Source organism: Silurus aristotelis, assembly GCF_946808225.1.
Source record: "Silurus aristotelis genome assembly, chromosome: 15".
Taxonomy (NCBI): domain Eukaryota; kingdom Metazoa; phylum Chordata; class Actinopteri; order Siluriformes; family Siluridae; genus Silurus; species Silurus aristotelis.
This window is the reverse complement of record NC_139588.1, coordinates 12,373,674-12,382,755: the sequence shown is the minus strand read 5'-3', so window position 1 is coordinate 12,382,755 and position 9,082 is coordinate 12,373,674. Positions and strand designations below refer to the sequence as shown.

Here is a 9,082-nt window from a genome sequence, read left to right as displayed (position 1 = left end):
CTGGGCTGAAGGTTTACCTTCCAACAAGACAATGACCCTAAGCACACAGCTAAAATAACGAAGGAGTGGCTTCACAACAACTCCGTGACTGTTCTTGAATGGCCCAGCCAGAGCAATGACTTAAACCCAATTGAGCATCTCTGGAGAGACCTAAAAATGGCTGTCCACCAACGTTTACCATCCAACCTGACAGAACTGGAGAGGATCTGCAAGGAGGAATGGCAGAGGATCCCTGAATCCAGGTGGGAAAAACTTGTTGCATCTTTCCCAAAAAGACTCATGGCTGTATTAGATCAAAAGGGGGCTTCTACTAAATACTGAGCAAAGGTTCTGAATACTTAGGACCATGTGATATTTCAGTTTTTCTTTTTTAATAAATCTGCAACAGTGTCAACAATTCTGTGTTTTTCTGTCAATATAGGGTGCTATGTGTACATTAATGAGGAAAAGAAATGAACTTAAATGATTTTAGCAAATGGCTGCAAAATAAAAAAGAGTGAAAAATTTAAGGGGGTCTGAATACTTTCCGTACCCACTGTATATTAGCATGACCAGACAGACATTAGTTACATGCATTAGTGAAGACAGTATGTTTCTGCATATATATAAAATATATATATATTTTTTACTCGCAACAAACAGGAAATACGTTGCTTAATAAACAGTGTTTTAACTGACATTGTGTTAACATTGCAGCATGCACTATAGTGTCAGCATTGAGGTGTATTGCACTACCAAGAGTTACATTGCATTTAAATACAGATTACTTGCAATCATTTTTTTTCAGTGGTTGTTGAAAGGAAACACCTAATCTCATTGTCCTGGATGCCCAGGTCAATCATTTGCTTACCCTTAAGGTAACATGCAGTTTTGTGATTACTGTTTGTATGGTCAAGAGTAACCTGAGTTCTTGCATATCTCAGGTTGTGTGAAATGCCGCCCTCTCTGTTGGTTAACGGTATACTTTCCTTCCTCGTTTTGCCTCAAAGGCTCAATATTTTAAAAACAGGGTTTAGACTGGCCACTGTAAACTCTGAGAGGTCAGACAACCTGCACCACTGAGGAGACCTGCACGTCTTGCAGTAACCTGTTGTAACCCCTTTGTTTCCGCCGCTAGTTGTTGGAGGACTCTGGATCTTGCCGCGGCATGACTTGACTTTACTGTGAAGCCCTAGCTGAAGGGCAGGGTGCTACAGCCTTCATTACGAGTGATTTTTTGCCAGTCAGCACTTGCCTTTTAATGAGTTTGAGGCTTTTGATGTTTTTTCCATGGACACCAGAGAAATTTACCATTTAGTCACAGCCAGCTTTCTTGTATACAAAATTAGCTGTGCAGATACAGGAGATGGAGTTTGTGCTAATCCAACTGAAAATGCCAGTAGAAAGGATTTGGTGGTGTTGCAGGAGAGCAGTAGATGGTATATGGGCTTCAAGGGCAATATATAATATCAGTTACCTGTTACATACTGTCTAATATAAAAGGACATGCATGTTGACTGCTTTAACAAGTAAATCTTTAGAATTGGGCAAAAAATTTTTATTAAAATGGTCCACAATGAATTTCATTATGAAGCACTATGGTTTGTCTGGACTGGAAACACATTTGAACGTACAGGAAGTACTGGAACACTTTGCACATTGTTGCTGGCTTCATGAAACACCTTGGGGTATTATTTAAGCAATATTTAGATGTTATAATCTTTCATTTCTAGGAATGTAAAAGGTTGCAGGAGTGCAGTGTCCCTGTGTCACTCATGTCTAATAGCCACAGTGTTTTGTGTTCTCCTATTTTGTCATTTTTTAACGTGTATCTATATATTTTCTAGGGCTGCGTCGGTACTGTGATAAATGAACTTAGAGTGCGAGATGAAATCAAAACAATGTCATGAGGCATGTGTTTTATGCAGTGTAGCACAGTGAATTTTGTTGTATACACAATGTCTTGTGTGTGTCAATGCATCACATGTTCATTCTGTGTCTGTTCATAATTAAATTCGATCCCAAAAGGAGTTAATTCCACAGTGATTTGTCTCACACTGAGGCACAACAAGCAAAATTAATTTAGCATTGAGTTTTTTTTAGTTGAGGCAACCAGTGGATATTTACTTTGCTAGATTTTGGTCAGAATTTAACAAATTAGTGATAAAAGTGCAACAAGTCACGTAGAGTTGTGTGTGTGTGGAAGCAAGACAACAATTATGGAATACCATCACTTTTTATTTACTTTGGATGCCTTATTTGGAAAGCATTAACTCCACTACATGAATGCCTAATTTTACCAGCTTGCTTGTTCTGCTCGGGTTTCTGCACGCTCTTGTGCTTAGCGCATGTGTTCACACACCTTGTTTTTTTCCTGTGGGTGTAAGCATGTCTCGCTACCACCCGGCCGCATCTCTACGAGCTGCTTCCTGTTTGGGAGAGTGTGCTGAACGAAGAGGGAGGGAGGGGAGCTTCCTATCTCACAGCTTCACAGCAGTGCAGCCAATCACCCACTGAGATCCAGGGAGAACTGTGCACTATCGGGAGATCCACTGCATCATTGAGTCTGACTGTTACGCCTGCTGGATATTAGCCCACACTTTTCCACAGTGAAAGGAGACAACGTCCCTCCAGAACCCTGGTGCTTCATAAAACAACATAAAGCTACATAACAGATAAACAAAGCGCTAAGGACTAAAGCAAGTTGTCTTTACCACATAAAGTGCATTGTGTGCAAACAGTGCAAGACAAGACGGTGCAAAAAACAACATAGGACAGTGTAGGACAAATACACAAAACACAAAATAGCACCACCAGTAAACCTACTGTGCATTATACAGTGCAGTGTGCAAAAGAGAACTGGAAACAGGAATGTACTTGTAAATAAACACAAAATGTAACCACAACAGGTTGTGCAAAACGGCAATAGCAGCAGTCAATTTAAAAGCAATGGTTACAGAATAAGGATTTAAAATTATTCACCGTACACACACATCTGGTATGTCACCGGTGTGTGGCCTGCAGACTTCTGTATGCTCTCTGTGGCTTTTCTCTGCTGTGCTTTTGTCACTTTCTGCTATTTCTCATTTCAAACCAGTGACACATGTCATATAGGTCACCTCGCTGGTGGCTGAGTGTGTAGGAGGTGTGTGATGTATCTTGAGACTTTTAGGGCACAACTTTGTCAGTGGCTTATAAAAGCCCCCCCGAATCGCAATGTCAATTTGCACAGTCGAAGAGAAGAGTCGTTTAACAGGGGGAAAAAAACGCACATGCAGAGACGACGCTACAAAACCACACCCTGAATAAAAATACCTTCCTCAAGTGCTTACAGGTGTTCAGCAAACTACGATGGAAAACACAAGACACATAAACAGATTAGGTGGAATGAAGTTCCGATGAAGTGGGGCACGTTCTGGCACATACACACTTTATTATAAAAAGACCCACATAAAGAGACCATTGTGGACTAAACATTATGGCCATTGTCTAGGATTTGTTGCTTTACAGCCACTATTTAATGTGCATCCGGATATTTTCTCCTCCAGCATTCACATTATTCTTTTAAGGATGCTTTGCTTTGTGACGTTCTGCCAGAAGACCTAGTTTGAAGTGGGGGAACATGCCGTCCTCTTTTCTCTTACTGCAGCCCACTTTCCTCTAAGCAAAGTATATTCAGGGCTGCCCCTGACTTCTTGGGAACAAAGATGGCTTGTCTGATCTACAGCATAGGTGCACAAGATGCAAAGCACCATCCAGGTCTATGTACAGTAAGCATACAGTATAACACGCCAATAAAATGATGTGACTCGATGCATTTCTTCCAGAGAATGGATTTATATCATTTTAAATGAATGCAATCTTTTTATTACATTCTCGAGTAAAAGTGAGGATCTGTATACACAAAACAATGGTAAGAGGGACCCATTCTGCCGATGCTCCATGTTATCTGAAGCTAAAGCATTGAACAAATTGTTAACATAGTGAAGTTTTCTGTCGGACGATTAACTGTTTAGTCGAGTGTCAGCACTTCCAGCAGTTCCTGTTATCATTTACATTTTATGAGTTATACATAGTCGTTCCTCAGCAGCTTCTCTTTTTTTCCTTCTCTACAAACGAAAAAAAGAACTGTTTTTCTTTGTGTTGCTAAAAAACCAGAAAGCACATCTCCTTTGTGGCTCGAGCCGAAGTCATTCTGTAACTCTCAATATAATGATGAATCTTTACAAAGCCTATGCTTATTTATAAAATGTAATTTTTCTAATTCACTGTGAAATAATATTTTAAATCTGAGCATAAAATTTAAATGTAAAGTTTGTTTTGCCTGTTTCGTTATCTGGATAATATGGGGCTAAGCACCAAAGGTCTGGAAGCACCCTGTTATTCAACGTTTTATTTTTATTCTTTTCTGGCTTGTGTGTCTACAGCAGCCCAAAGCACTGTTTGGTAGAGGTTTGACACGCACATAGGGGAGTGTCAAAGGAATCTTTTTACCAGATTTGAGAAAAGTGCTGCCAGCGCTCTAGCGCCACCATCAGATTCTTTTTTTTAACTTGCGTCCAAAATCTATAGACATCACTGCATTCCCTGGGTTGAGAAGAGTACAATGCACCCTATAGCATCAGATTTTGCCAGCTCAATATTATGGCATAGATTTTATGTCAGAATTGCTTTTATGGTTCCTCCTACCAGTGGTCACCTTTTTTTATTTTTTATTTTTTTTATTTTTTAAAATCACCTCTCTTTTCATTCTTACATTTGTTCATCTAGACCTGCTGCATGCAGCTTTAAATGATAGTTTCTTTTTTATTATTATCTAAGCAGCCACAGTTAAAGTGATCTAGGATTGATTGAGCATCCTTTCTACATCCTTGTGAATTTTTTCTGTTGTCATTTATAATTGTTGTAAAGTCTCAGAGTTTGTCTCGCATCATAACTCATTGTACATATCAGTAATACTTTGTAGTTAATTGGTAGTTCTCTTTGTATTCGGATGATTTGTCAATTCTTTTCATGCCTTTTTCTAGTCAAGGGTTCCTTTTGAGTTTGATTTTGTTGCACCACTGTATGAGTGCTGTTAATCTAAAGTTCATATCTGTTACACAAGCAAGAGTCTTATCATGCCGCCGGAAACAGACATACTAAAGACTTAAAAAGTCCTCTGAAATCACGCAGAGTAAAATCAAACGTGTTTGAGGTGCTAGAACTCGTTTGCTTTTCTAAACATCATAAACTATCTAAAAGAATCCTGCTTTTAGTTATACATATAATGTTGTTATATTTCATGTTAAAGATTTCAGGGTGTTGTGGTAGAAAAGCAGACAGTTACCTAAGTTCTAGACTAGACTGTGGACAAAAGGTTGTGGTTCTGACCATAAGATTTGTCTGTGTTTTTTAACATCTCACTCCACGTTCTATTGTGTGTCTCCAACTTTTTTTGTGACGCATTTTAGTTCCTGTTCACGCATACGATTGTTTACAGTGCTGGTTTTGTTTTTATTTTCTGTAGTACATAACGAGCTCTTGCAAATGTTCACTGTGGTTGGAATAAAGAAGTAATCGTCTTTTTTCATAGACCTCTTTAGATTCAAGTCACAAATAGGCTGGATTTCTCCTGAAAGTCAGAACAAAACTGAGCAACATGAGATCCACCACAAAGAGTCTTTGTGTAAGCCGACAAAAAAAAGTCACATAGAGGTTAAAGGTTCTAGAAATAAAATGTCAGCCTGAAATATAGTCTTTTAGATGCCGTGCAAGTAGAAAGCTTAAATTTGCTATGTTTAAAAATAAATAAATATATAAAGATTTTCTTTTTTCCCTTAGCTAACTAGCGTGACCTATTTAATTACGCTACCAAAACATAAGATTTGTGAGCAAGTGTGTGTCTGGTGAGATTTTGTGATTTGTCCCCATGTAGGTTTTGAACACAAACGTAAATTTCAGTAGATTGTGAGTCTTCGCGAAGGTGCCTGTGGATCGTAGAGTTGCACGTTGCAGAGTGCAATTCAGACACAGCGTAAAGCAAAAGCCTGTAATGACTCATCACATCTAGGTGTTTTGAATCCTGGAAACCATCTGACTTTCATCCTCATTCAAAACTCTGCCCATCGTCTCTGCTCCATCTGTGTCTGGAAGCCATCGGCTCGTTAGCACAAGCGGCGCTCTTGTTCTCGGTAGGGCGATTAGCGGTTTAGTTCCGATCTTACAACACAGCTTGCTCCTCTGCCACACACACTCCCAGCATTCCTCTGTCTCTTCAAGCCATGAGCTAACATAATGCTCAGCCATTAACCCCCCTTCTCCCCCCCTGTCATCTTCTCATGGTTTGACTTTTCCTGTGAAGCCAGATGGGTTTATTTCCCAGCTTATGTACCCTGTGCCCTAATGAATTCCAATGTGTTCTTGCAGTGTTTCATTCATGAACCAGTCACCATTTGTTCCCTATGTGGCCTGTAGCAGATTCAGTTTATTCTGCAAATTCAGCAGTCTGGAGTCAGTTTGTTTTGTGTGTGTGTGTGTGTGTGTGTGTGTGTGTGTGTGTGTGTGCTCTCTAATGCACCTTCAACTGGTGTAGATTGTGTTTCCGCTTTTGATGTTCAAAGTCACAGGCCTTGCTGGACGCTATATTTACCCTGTTACGCTCAAAGCAGTGCGTGTTTATAAAGAGCAGATGCCTGCACAGCTCCAGCATTAAAGCCCTGACAAGAGATGCCATGACCAGCCGATTTGACGTCAACTCAGATCCGTTCACTGTTTCCTGTGTCTAACTGGTCTTGCTGAAACAACGTCATTTTCTTAGAGCCAAGCCATAGCATTGATTTATGACACACAAGAGTCTTGTTTTTACGACACACGGATACAGCATGATGATTAGTGCTCATGGTGTCAGCAGGCGATCTGTCTCTCTTCTTTAAGTGGTTGGAGCATTAGCTTTCCCTATCTGTACAAACCGGACTCAACACACTCGTACTCACTTCGCACACCCATGATTCAGTACCACTCACACTAAATCATTACCACAAAGTGTTTACATGCCGTTTTTGCACATCTACCGCTATTGCTGCTATTTGTTCTTTTGCACAATATTCTCTTCACATTTTTTCTCCTGTTCACTTTATCTCGTTACCACAGGATTACTGGCGGAGCTGTTTTGTGTATTGTCTTGCACTGTCCCGTGTTGTCTTTTTGCACTGTTTGCACCAGGTTGCACACATGCACTTTATGTGGCAAGGATTTTTCTTACTAGTCCTTGGCCCTGTGTTTTCTGTTTCTGTGATTGTAGTTTTGTGTAGCATCAGGGTTCTGGAGGAACGTTGTTTCATTTCACTGTGTACTGCGTCAGCTATATATGGTTGAAATGACAATAAAAGCTTCTTGACTTGAGTTCTTTTTTTTTTTTTAAGAAACCGCATCATGTTTTGGGGACTGATACTACACCGAATGTGTGTGAAAATACGGCACAGAACCTGAACCCAGAACCAATGCTTTGCATTTAATGAGATCAGAAAAAGATCTTTTCACTTGTATGCTTAAGTTAAGAGGTCAAGGAGGTCTTGCACTGAAAAGTTTTAATTGCTTTAAGATTGTACAAATGTAAAGCATTAGTAAGTACTTAATTGTTTTACATTTGCACATGCATGATGCAAGATCTGAGGTTCAACCTCCATGCAAGGCTGTTTTTACCATTTCAGCTTTTAAGGGTTTATACGTGAAAAAGTAAACCTTTTTTTTATTATTATTTTTTTTATGCGAATTAAATCAAAGTTGTGTTGGTATTTACACCCAGGAGTTGAATCTGACAGCATCTTGATTTATCGGCATGGCTCAAGAACAGTCTGCTTTTTTTATTTGTCAATTAAATTTTGTTTTTTGTTTTTTTTTGATGATACTACATGTTTATAACCTTAGAGTGATCACGTTTACTTCTGCATTCAGAGGTTAAAGAGTCAGAGGATTTGACATGTGTTTTTGCACTGCAAAAAAAGGAAGGTGGACTCCGATGAGTCATTCGTGCGGGAATTGAGTACGCCTCCTTGGGTTCACTGGAGCCCTTTAAATGTTAACCTCCTCGGGTTCATAAAAGGCACATGGCTCTTCAAAATCCCAGCAAAACACTCCAAATAAAAGATTTTTGCTTAATAAAAAAAATAGCTGTTTTTAATCTTAATTTATTTTTTTTGAGTTTGATCTTGATCACATGTCTAACAGTAATATGAGAAAAGACTTTTTAATGTGAACAAGCAGCTTTACTGTCTATGCACATAGATTGTTTTTTGATCAATAATGTAGCAAAATTTCATCTTGGACTTTGCGGAACATCGCAAACAATGTAACTATCAAATTAACTATACTTAAGTTTCCAACATGATAACAGATGTTCACACATCCAGAATCATGTAGCACAAATATTGCAACGCCGATGCGAAAACAAACAAACCACATTTTCATCTTTACCATTCTGCATTTGTTTTTATATTTTGTAAATAAAACACATCTTAAACATAGAATCTTCTACTGTGCAAATGGTCTGAGTATTATGGTTTGTTCTTTCTTTTGTAGTGGTGTAATATATTGATGTAATGTAGTAGTATAGGGGAATTTTGTGTGGTATAGTGTGCTGTAACGTCTTGTTTTGCAGTATGATATAGTGCATTATAGGACACTATCAGTGTATCTAATTGTATATCTGTAGTATAGGGTAATGTGTGTGTGTGTGTGTTTATAATTGTATTTTGTGGTACGGTTCAGTACAATATAGTTTATTGTAATGTCTTGTATGTTGTAGTGTAGTAAATCTACATTTACAAATGTAGGACAGCATAAGAATTATGTGCGTTTCCATGTAAAACAACAAAAAAAGAGAAGTTTGAATCAATGAACATGCTCACCAAAATAATGACCGCATGAAACAAAAAAGCAGCTCTTTTTCTATTTCCTGGTGTGAGCTTGATTGTGAGTTTGTGCCTATTTGGTGAAGTTTTTGGAAGCACAGACGTTTCTGTCTGTATTTAAGCATGGTTTTCGGTGTGTGTTCACCAGGGCTGGCACATTCGATAAAATACTAATTGAATAAACAGATAATGGAAGGAAACGTCATAAATAC

The 9,082-nt window shown here is 38.7% G+C and overlaps 1 protein-coding gene across 6 annotated transcripts in view; it reads left to right on the top strand.

The window, feature by feature from the left end:
• The window catches only part of mark3b (MAP/microtubule affinity-regulating kinase 3b), a 47,127-nt gene that overhangs the window by 15,673 nt on the left and 22,372 nt on the right, over positions 1 to 9,082 (top strand). The gene's annotated exons all lie outside the window — the stretch shown is intronic.